Source organism: Pantherophis guttatus, chromosome 1 (genome assembly GCF_059756535.1).
Source record: "Pantherophis guttatus breed Tessera chromosome 1, ASM5975653v1, whole genome shotgun sequence".
Lineage (NCBI taxonomy): Eukaryota > Metazoa > Chordata > Lepidosauria > Squamata > Colubridae > Pantherophis > Pantherophis guttatus.
The window spans coordinates 113,302,145-113,311,693 of NC_142063.1; positions in this window are offsets into that span (position 1 = coordinate 113,302,145).

Sequence of the window (9,549 nt, forward strand, 5' to 3'; positions counted from 1 at the left end):
AAATTCTTCAATAACCTGAGTATTTTAACTCACTCTTTAATTCTAGGAGTCAGCAGATAGGGGAAAGCTGCTCATTCACTTAAATTAACAATAGATGGGATCCCTTTGAGTTGGTTCAGAGTTGATACCATTAAAGTGAATTGGGAAGTCCCTTGTTACCTCAATCACAAACTCTCATTGTCTGCTGATGATGAGGATAAACTAACCTCAATAGTTGAATGAGAGACCACTAGGAAATATCAGGACTCAGAAATCAGTAGAATATCTATGGGGAAAATCACTTCTTAGATGCATGGAATCAATTAAATCAAGTTTATATATACAGATATAAGGCCACAGCCTCATTAGAACAATCCCATATTTGCAATGAAAACTTTTTTCTTTTGTGTCTGGAATTCCCAAAGCGCCCCGTGCCCTTGATTTATGGAGACGTTTTCCTCCCTGTTTTAATGTTTTACTGCTTTATTCCTCCCTTTTGGTTTATGAAGGGAAATAGGCACAGGAAGTGACCAACGGTCCATTACTTATAGTAACTTGATATCCTCTATCTATGAATATATATGCTTACATCATCTGTTGCTTATGCATTAGTCTCTCCTGATTTTTTGAAATGTACGAATAGGAGTGCATCCTTTTGTTCAGTGTTCTTCGAAGAGAGTCCCATCAGCATGTGCTGTCTAATAAACACTGTAGTAAGCCTTGATTATTTGCTTTGGGTCCTATGTTTGATTCCACATATCCCAGAAAAAGGCAATGGCAAATAATTTCTATACTAATACCAAGAAAACCCACAAATTTCCCTAGAAGGAGAGCCTAGCCAAATAAAAAAAAAAAAGGAAGGTGTACTTGTATAGTTTCTATAAGACATCCTACCCTCAAGCTATTGACAGCCAAGCCAAGATAGCTCTAAAGCTAAATGCATTGTAAAGTCATCAAATGCAAGACCTACTCATTCAAATCCTTGTTAAAGGGTTGAATGTAAAACATCTAATATGGAGGATGTCTGTGCCTGAAGATTCCCAATAAGGACCAAACTGATTGTGATCTGGACCCAATATAACATCATTTACCAAGGAAACAGGACGTGTTTATGAAGCTAATAGAAATCCAGCTTGACTCAAAGAGATGCCATCTAATTGCAATGCTGTGCGTTGTAACCTGGTTTATAAACCAGACTAAAACCACTTTTTCCTAACCACAGTGGCTGGGTTCACAAAATTATTCTCAGCTAAAGAATGTGCTTGTGTGCATGTGTATATTTGGCATAATGGACAAACCCAGCCAATGATACTATCTAACTTGTTTTTTTTAATCTGTGTTAATTTCAGAATTTCAAATCTTTACTGTCAGTGCACAACATATGTACAATGAGATTGGTTGAGCTTCCTCAGTGCACCCCTCCAACATAATACAACTCACAGTGAAGAAAGAAAATCCCTAACCCAATAAATCATATTAATAAACACCCAGTCCTATTTCACCCGTGTGAACATGTTACACATTGCGCCGGCCCTGCAAGTCCATAGTACTACGTAGTTATGATGTTATTTCGCATTCAGGAGTCTGACGGCCCATGGATAAAAACTGTTCTTCAGCCTGTTTGTGCAGCTGGCTATGCTTCTATATCTCCTTCCTGATGGTAGGAGGGTAAGAAGTGCCGGCCAGGGTGTGAGTCACCCCTGAGAATTTTCCTCAGTCTTCTAAGGCAGTGAGCCCTAGTATTAGTTTTGAAAGCATGATTTCTAACTAGTCTTCTGTACAAAATCCTGAGTTGGCAAATACATTGAAATATCAGGTGAAGAAATTTAGAATGTTTTCTGTTTTGTAAAAAGCTGCATCCTTTCCTGTTTGCTTATCAAACCATCCAGAATGACAGCAGTGACAGCAGCGACAGCAGCAACCTTGGCTGTGATTGGCAGTGATGCTTGCTGGCTCCTGGGCTCCTAGGTATGCACTATATGTTCACTTAATGAATACAGTTGCCATATTATAGGCTCACACATTCAGGCAGCTTCGGCTTCGTTTGCCCAGGCTGCGATTTATTTCTGAATACTTAAATTAAGGAAGTGCCCAGCACACAGAGCAAATTAGCATACCTCCTTTCTGCTGTTTCTAGCAGATGCTTTTTCCCTGAACCAGCTGCAAAGAAAGCAGAGCGAAAGACTTATCTGCATATTTTTCAACCTAAGGGCGGTTCAGATCTCATATTCACCCTCTCTCTTATAGCATAGCAATAAGTTGTATCTCTGCTATTCCCCAGTGTCCCCACCCCCCAATTTATTAAATATTGACTGACAACATTAATCCTACTGTCTTAAATACAATAAAAACATAAAGGCTACAGGGTTAGCCATGAGAAGTTCTGCTACCACCTTTCTTGTTTACAAAGGCCAGCCAGAGGGCAGATGAGTAACCTGGAGGGAAGGGACTGAGTAGACGCTCTGGCACCCACCCATTCTGAAACCTTCAGTGCCCTCTTCCTTGTTTATCCACTGGACCCTTCTCCACCTAAAGCCATGATGGCAAACCTATGGCACTCGTGCCGGAAGTGGCACGCAGAGCGATGTCGCCTGGCACGCGCAGAATCACCCGTTTCTTTTCCAGGTTTCTGGCACACATGCGCATGCGACAATCAGCTGGCCTTTTTGCATGTGGCAGTGCCAGAAACTAGAAGAGCTGGTCTTCTGTTTTCCTGCGTGAGCATGTGTGCCAGCCAGCTGATCGTCATATGCGCATGCGCCCCAGAAAGCTGGAAGAGTAACCGGCTGAAACTAGAAGTTCAGTAGCTGAAATCAGAAGTTCATTTTCGGACGCATGCATGCACCCTGGGCAGCTCTTCTTCCGGGTTGCGGCCCAGACATTTCACACTCATTGCCAAAAAGGTTTGCCATTACTGACCTTAGGAATCTATCCCACTTTGCCAGTTGGAGGAGAGGCACTGTGAGGTGTTGGCCTTTCATACTACGACTTGAAGCATGTCAAAGTCCATTGACCTCGAATAGCTTATTTCTCCTGAATTGTGATTGGAAAATATAGTACAAGCTAGATCATTAACTTTTTTTTGTGAAAGAGAGAGAAGGAGGGAAAATCAGAGGAAATCAGGAAGCAGTGTTGTTCCTCAAGGGAGAATAATAATAATAATAAGGGAATCCATAGATCCGTGATGGCGAACCTATGGCACGGGTGCCACAGGTGGCACGCGAAGCCATATCTGTGGGCATGTAAGTGTTGCCCTACTCAGCTCCCAGCTAATTTTCAGGCCTTCCAGGCCCACCTGAAGTTGGGAAATGGGCCGATTCCGGCCTCCGGAGGACGTCCCGTGGGGGGGAGGGAAGGCTGTTTTCCCCCTCCCCAGGCTCCAAGAAAGCCTCTGGAGCCTGGGGAGGGTGAAAAACGGGGCTACTGGGCCCACCGTGCCATCACGTGCCAAACGTGGGGGGAGTGTGGGGGAGTGGGGGTCACACGAGCATGCGCAGGGTGCATTGAATTATAGGTATGGGCACACGTGTGCGCAATCCCCCCACATGATCCCCACTTTTGGCACGCGACAGCAAAAAGGTTAGCCATCACTGCCATAGATGAACGAAAGTTTCTTAGGTCCAACCAAAATGAGAGCTACCAATTCTGGTTTGCAAAAATCTGGAGAACCACTAGGAGATGCCATAGAGTTTTCTCTGTCTCTTTATTGCCACTTGGTGATCCTAACTTAAAGATGTGCAAACTGTTAAGATCCTCAGAATGCTTCCTCAGGCCAAGTAGTTCAACTGCTCACTATGACAGAGTTTTCTGCTAAGATGATATCATTTGCATACGTTTTTTGCAGATGAAGTCTCCCTCAAACTGAACGGAGCTCCAGGTGGATTTTGTGGAAACATCTTTGTAGGTTCAAGGTAGAAGAAACTCCACAAAATGAACTTCCCCCCCTCTCACCAGGACCTTTCTTATTTTGTTACACAATTCCAACCCACCTGGAATTAGCAAATTGCTAATGGAATTCAGATATTGGGTGCTGTAACAGAGGCATCATTGACAATGGAACAAGAACAAGCTATGGCAATTCTTAGATTAAGAGAGCCTAGATGCAGAATTGCAAATAGTAACATACAGTGTGAAATACAATGCGTTTTATAACTAGCTTACAGTTAGGCTGTAGTAAGGCTTTTGATATCTGCCCTCAGCTATCCTGGAGGGTAAGTTTCAGAAACCTTCTGTTCAAAAGAAACTTGTCTCTGTCAGTCTGGGAATATCAAATCACTGACCCCTGTGTTGCTGTACTCTGTTGTTCTACCCATCTTTAGAAAGATGGGTAGTAACATACTTCATTAAGTTATTCCCCAATGGCCAGATTAATTTCATGTAAATCTCCTTCATGCAAACAAAGACACGAAGATAACACAAGCCAGTTGCTGAGTTTGTCTTTGCAGCCAACAGAATTCATGCTTTACTAATTGCAAATTAATTTTGGATTGATGTAGAGCAGAGCATTTATTGCATCATATTGTATTGCTTTTAACAGAATATCCTTGGTGAGTCTATGACCAGCAATAAAATAGTCAATTGTGAAAACAACTTCAAACCCAGATTCAGCCAATTGAATTGGCTGAAAAAGCAAAGAATGTTGCTCTAGGAGAAGAAAGGGAAAGGGGAGAAAAAGAAAGAAGAGATTATAAAAGCAATAAAAAAAAGTCTGCATCTACAAGACACAAGAAATCATTAACAAAGATAAATAATTAGAAGTCAGAACAAGAGGAGTGAAGTGAATAATTTAGTGCTGGAGAAGATAAAATGTCTGTTAAATGCAGAGAATTTTCAAGGTTAAAAGCTAAAAGCTGAAAGCTGATTGAAAGGAATGAAGTTCAAAAATGTTAGAAAAGAACAAATGTAGATGGAGGATGCTTACTATTGACACAAATAAGAAATTGCAGCATTTAGCAAATGAACATCTAATTTGTGTGCGTGTGTGTGTGTGTGTACACACACACACCAGTGGTGAAACCCAAATTTTTTTACTACCGGTTCTGTGGGCATGGCTTGGTGGGCATGGTGTGGCTTGGTAGGCGTAACTTGATGGGCATCGAAGGGAAGGATACTGCAAAATCCCCATTCCCTCCCCACTCCTGGGGGAAGGATATTGGAAAATTTCCATTCCCACCCCACTCTGGGGCCAGCCAAAGGTGGTATTTGCTGGTTCTCCGAACTACTCAAAATTTCCACTACTGGTTCTCCAGAACCTGTCAGAACCTGCTGGATTTCACCCCTGACACACACACCAAAGACTTGTGGTAAAAGTTTGCCTAACTTTTACCTAATAAGAACAAAACCTACAACAGAGGTCATTTAATGTATATATTTGGCATGTTATTATTGCAGTTTTGTTTTACCTACTTGCATCTGTAATCCATTTAGAAATGGAATGCGTATTTTTGACATTTCACATTGTAATCGTATTTATTTATTTATTTATTTATTTATTTATTTCATGTATTTATATGCCGCCTTTCTCCCGAAGGACTCAGGGCAGCGAACACAAGTTAAAAAGCATGCAACAATAAAATCCCCTTAAACCAAATAAGTAATAAATAATAAAATATTAAAACCCAGAATTATAGTCAGCCCATTTGTTTGAACAGCCAAGTCTTCAGGTCACGACGAATATAATAGTTTCAAATGACCAAATTGGCTATTTTTTTTATCAATGACAGAGAATGTTATTTAATAAGAAACAAATGTGGATTTAAGTTAGTTTCTAATTAGAGGAACTTAAATATCTGAGTACTAGAGTTGAGCTTGATTTAGCATTTCAGCCAGCATGCTGGCTAGGAACTCTGGAAACTCAACCCAACATTAGGAAAAGGCTTGTTTAAAATTTCATTACTGTATCTAATTAATACACACACATACACATATCCTCAGGGTTGAACTCTAGAGTTCTTGGTCCTCTCTGAGCTTGGTTGTTTGCTTGCAAACATTTCATTGCCTGACATGGTAAACTCATCAATGAATCCATAAGAGGAACATGAATGTTTAATATATGAAATTTATGAATTGAAGATGTTCTTCAAAACTCGGTCCATAGGTGAAAATAAACTATCTACTTGTAATTGCCAAGCAGAATAAACTCAACTTCTATCTGGTGACTACCACTCACTCACAACTCCATTTTTAAAGAGAAACATAGAGCTTTCATAAGATTGGGACTACAGTTACATATTATTAGGTTGGCCAAAGTGTTGCCGTCTATGACATGTGTCCAATCCTACTCCATTCTTACAATAATATAAGCCAAACATTTTTTTGTTGTTGTCCACATTATTGTCATTTAAAGTGGCCAATACGATATGGAATTAGTAAAATTACATAATGGATCATTTAGGTATTATATCACTTCTCTTATGTCCCTATTTACTAGGTACCACGGTATCTAATAAATTGGGGGATCATAACACTACTTGTTGATTATGAAGTTGATTTATGAATGGCATGAACCTAAGCTCCTATACTTATGAATGGCATGAACCTAAGCTCCTATACTCCTATAGTATCTCCTATACTATAGGGAGATAAATATCCTATGTTTTTGTCAGTCAGGGGTGTCAAACTTGATTTCATTGAGGGCTGCATCAGGGTTGTGTTTGACCTCAGGTGATCAGAGTGGGTGTGGCCAGCTCAACGTCACTCGTGTCAGGGGTGCCTTTGGTGGCCCAAGCGCTCTGCCAGCAAAAACAGGCTCCAGCAACCCTCTGCCAGCAAAAATGGAGCTCAGGAAGGCAATCCGCAGCCCTCCTGAGCTCCATTTTAGGCTGCGGCAGTTTCCTGCAACCCTCTGCCAGTGAAAATGAAACTCAGGAGGACCACAGGCAGCCCTCCTGAGCTCCATTTTTGCTGGCAGAGGCACCATGGGCTGGTTCTTCACTGTTTCCAGGGTGGCCCCGCAGGCCAGATCTAAGGACCCTGCAGGCCAGATCCAGCCCGCAGCCCTTGAGTTTGACACCCCTGTTGTTAGTAGAATTGGTGTGCGAGAGATAGCAGTCTAGAGGCTGAGATAGAAATCTGGAAGTCCCCAGTTAATAATTCATATCTGCCATGATCTCACTAAATGGCATCCAGAGTCTCATTTTCATTTTCACCCTATCTTCCCCTGAAATAGAGGAAATTTCCCGATTTATTTTATTTCCAGGGTTTTTGTAAAGCCTCTAAGAAAGTATACACGTGGTGTATTTGGAAGGGCTACAACAGTGCTAGATGGCATTTTAAAAAAGCATTACTATTTTGTTTGTTGGTGCAAAGTTTGAAGAAGACCTTCTGGAAGTTTTCTCTGACCTCTAGTTAATTAATTCTGAAATTGTTCCTTCAGCAGTTGGTGATTACTTGACTACAGTTGGAGATAGATCTGGTCCCATTAGAGTCAGGAGAATAATGAGAAGCAGAGATTGAATTTGGATGATGGAATAAACAATTTCCTGCTAAAGAGAGATCTTTGCTCCTCAACAGCAAAACCTGAGCTGCCTGGCCCGGGGCTACCAGCTCTGATACAGGCAGTGAGAAGCAGCCTATGCGCCTTAACATCATTTCTGTGGGAGCTTGTATGACAAATTAGGCTTTCAAGGCTCAGAAGTATTAGCTGGTGCAGCTATATAAGCAGGTTACAGTACATTTTCTAATATAAATTGCAGAAAAATGTATTGCTTTATTGTAACAAGCTTAAGAATGTGGCTTGACCACCGCTATGATCTATTTGCATTGGCATGACTAGTAACAGACTTTTTAAAGGACCCTATAAATAAAATTTACATTAATAAAATAACAACCATGACAACGAAGCTGTTATTTAACAATGAACGAGGCTGGCTTGAGAAATGAACACAATAGAACAATTAATGTCTTTGGCTTGCCAAGGCAAAATTATGAATGGCTAGAATGAATCGTACATTAGCTTCTTGAAATAAAGTACCATCAAGATAAATGAGCTGTTTATGGGCCGGCAACTTTTAATCATTTGAAATTTTCATCACACCAACTGCTCCATTTTTGGATGTGGAATCAGTTCACACTAGAGATTGTCTCCTTTTGCTCATCAAAGAATGGCAGAGCGACTAGTTATATTTCTTTCCACAAAACACACATTTTCTTTCATCCAGACAAAGGGTCAGCAACCAGCGGCTCTGGAGCCGCATGTGGCTCTTTCATCCCTCTGCTGTGGCTCCCTGTTGCTGGTCAGCTCCACAATTGATAGGGCTTTCGGTTAGGACAGGTAGAGGAAAAAGGACGCCACACTAGGAGGAGACTATGGTGGGGGAACCAACTTCCAGTCGGCAGAGGAAAAAGGATGCCGCGCTAGGAGGAGACTCTATGGTGGGGGAACCGGACTTCTGATCGGCTCCAGAATTGAACGGGGGCTTCTGGTTAGGACCTTTGTGGCTCTTTGAGTGTTTTAAGGTTGCCGACCCCTGATCCAGACGAAGAATAAAAACGCTCAAAGAGTCTTCCCCACTGCTAGAAGGGTTTTCCATCTAGCCTTGAGCTGGTAGAAAATGATACCCTCTTGGAATTTGCTGTACCCATTCCTTCTCTTTATTCTGTCTCTACTGAGTCTGTTTACTATCATTTGGGTCCTTCCAGCCCAGGTAATGATGATACAGCCATACATGCATTTTGCACATCTTGAGATTAGATGGAATTGGAATGGGATGGGCATCACCGTTCAGTATAAATTCAGTGTTTCACATACAGGGTACATGTCTCACATATGAGTGAGGATATAAGCATGCTATCACAATACGATACTATTCAGTAGTAGCAATAGCACGTAGATTTATATACCACTTCATAGTGCTTTACAGCCCTAAGTGGTTTACAGAATCTGAATATTGACCCCAACAATCTGGGTCGTCATTTTACTGACCTCGTAAGGATGGAAGGCTTGAACCCCGTCAGGATCGAACTCCAGGCTGTGGGCAGAGTTAGCCTACGGTACTGCGTTCTAAACACTGTGCCACTATAGCTCTTTACCCAGGAAAAAAGCAGTATTGCCAAAGCATATTTATGCTGTGGTTCAGTATAAGTGGTGACATGACTTTTATCAATACATTTGGAAAGCTTGATATATGCCTTTCCTAAGCTGAAGACTTCCAGTTGGGCTGTATATCAGTTGCCATCAGCAATGTTGGCTGGAAATTGCGAGAATCTCAATACAACATATTTGGAGGGCACTAGATTGCCAAATAAATAAATAAATGGGTCAGGCAAAAGATCCACATTTCAATGATCCATAAGCAAAAATAGAAGTCAAAGACACAAAGGATAAATAGGTTACTGAGATTTGTTCATTTGCCTGGGTTATATCATATTGCATTGTAAAATCAAAAGATGGTAGAATGTTTTATCACTTCCATATCTTCTTGTCCAAAACCTTTTCCAAAGAAAGTGCATTTTTTTCCCATGCAGTGAAAATGATGGTAAATATGTTTGGGGATATGTTGAAGAGATAAGATTTCTTTATTACAGGTAGTCCTCGATTTACAACAGTTCGTTTAGTTACAATGGCACTGA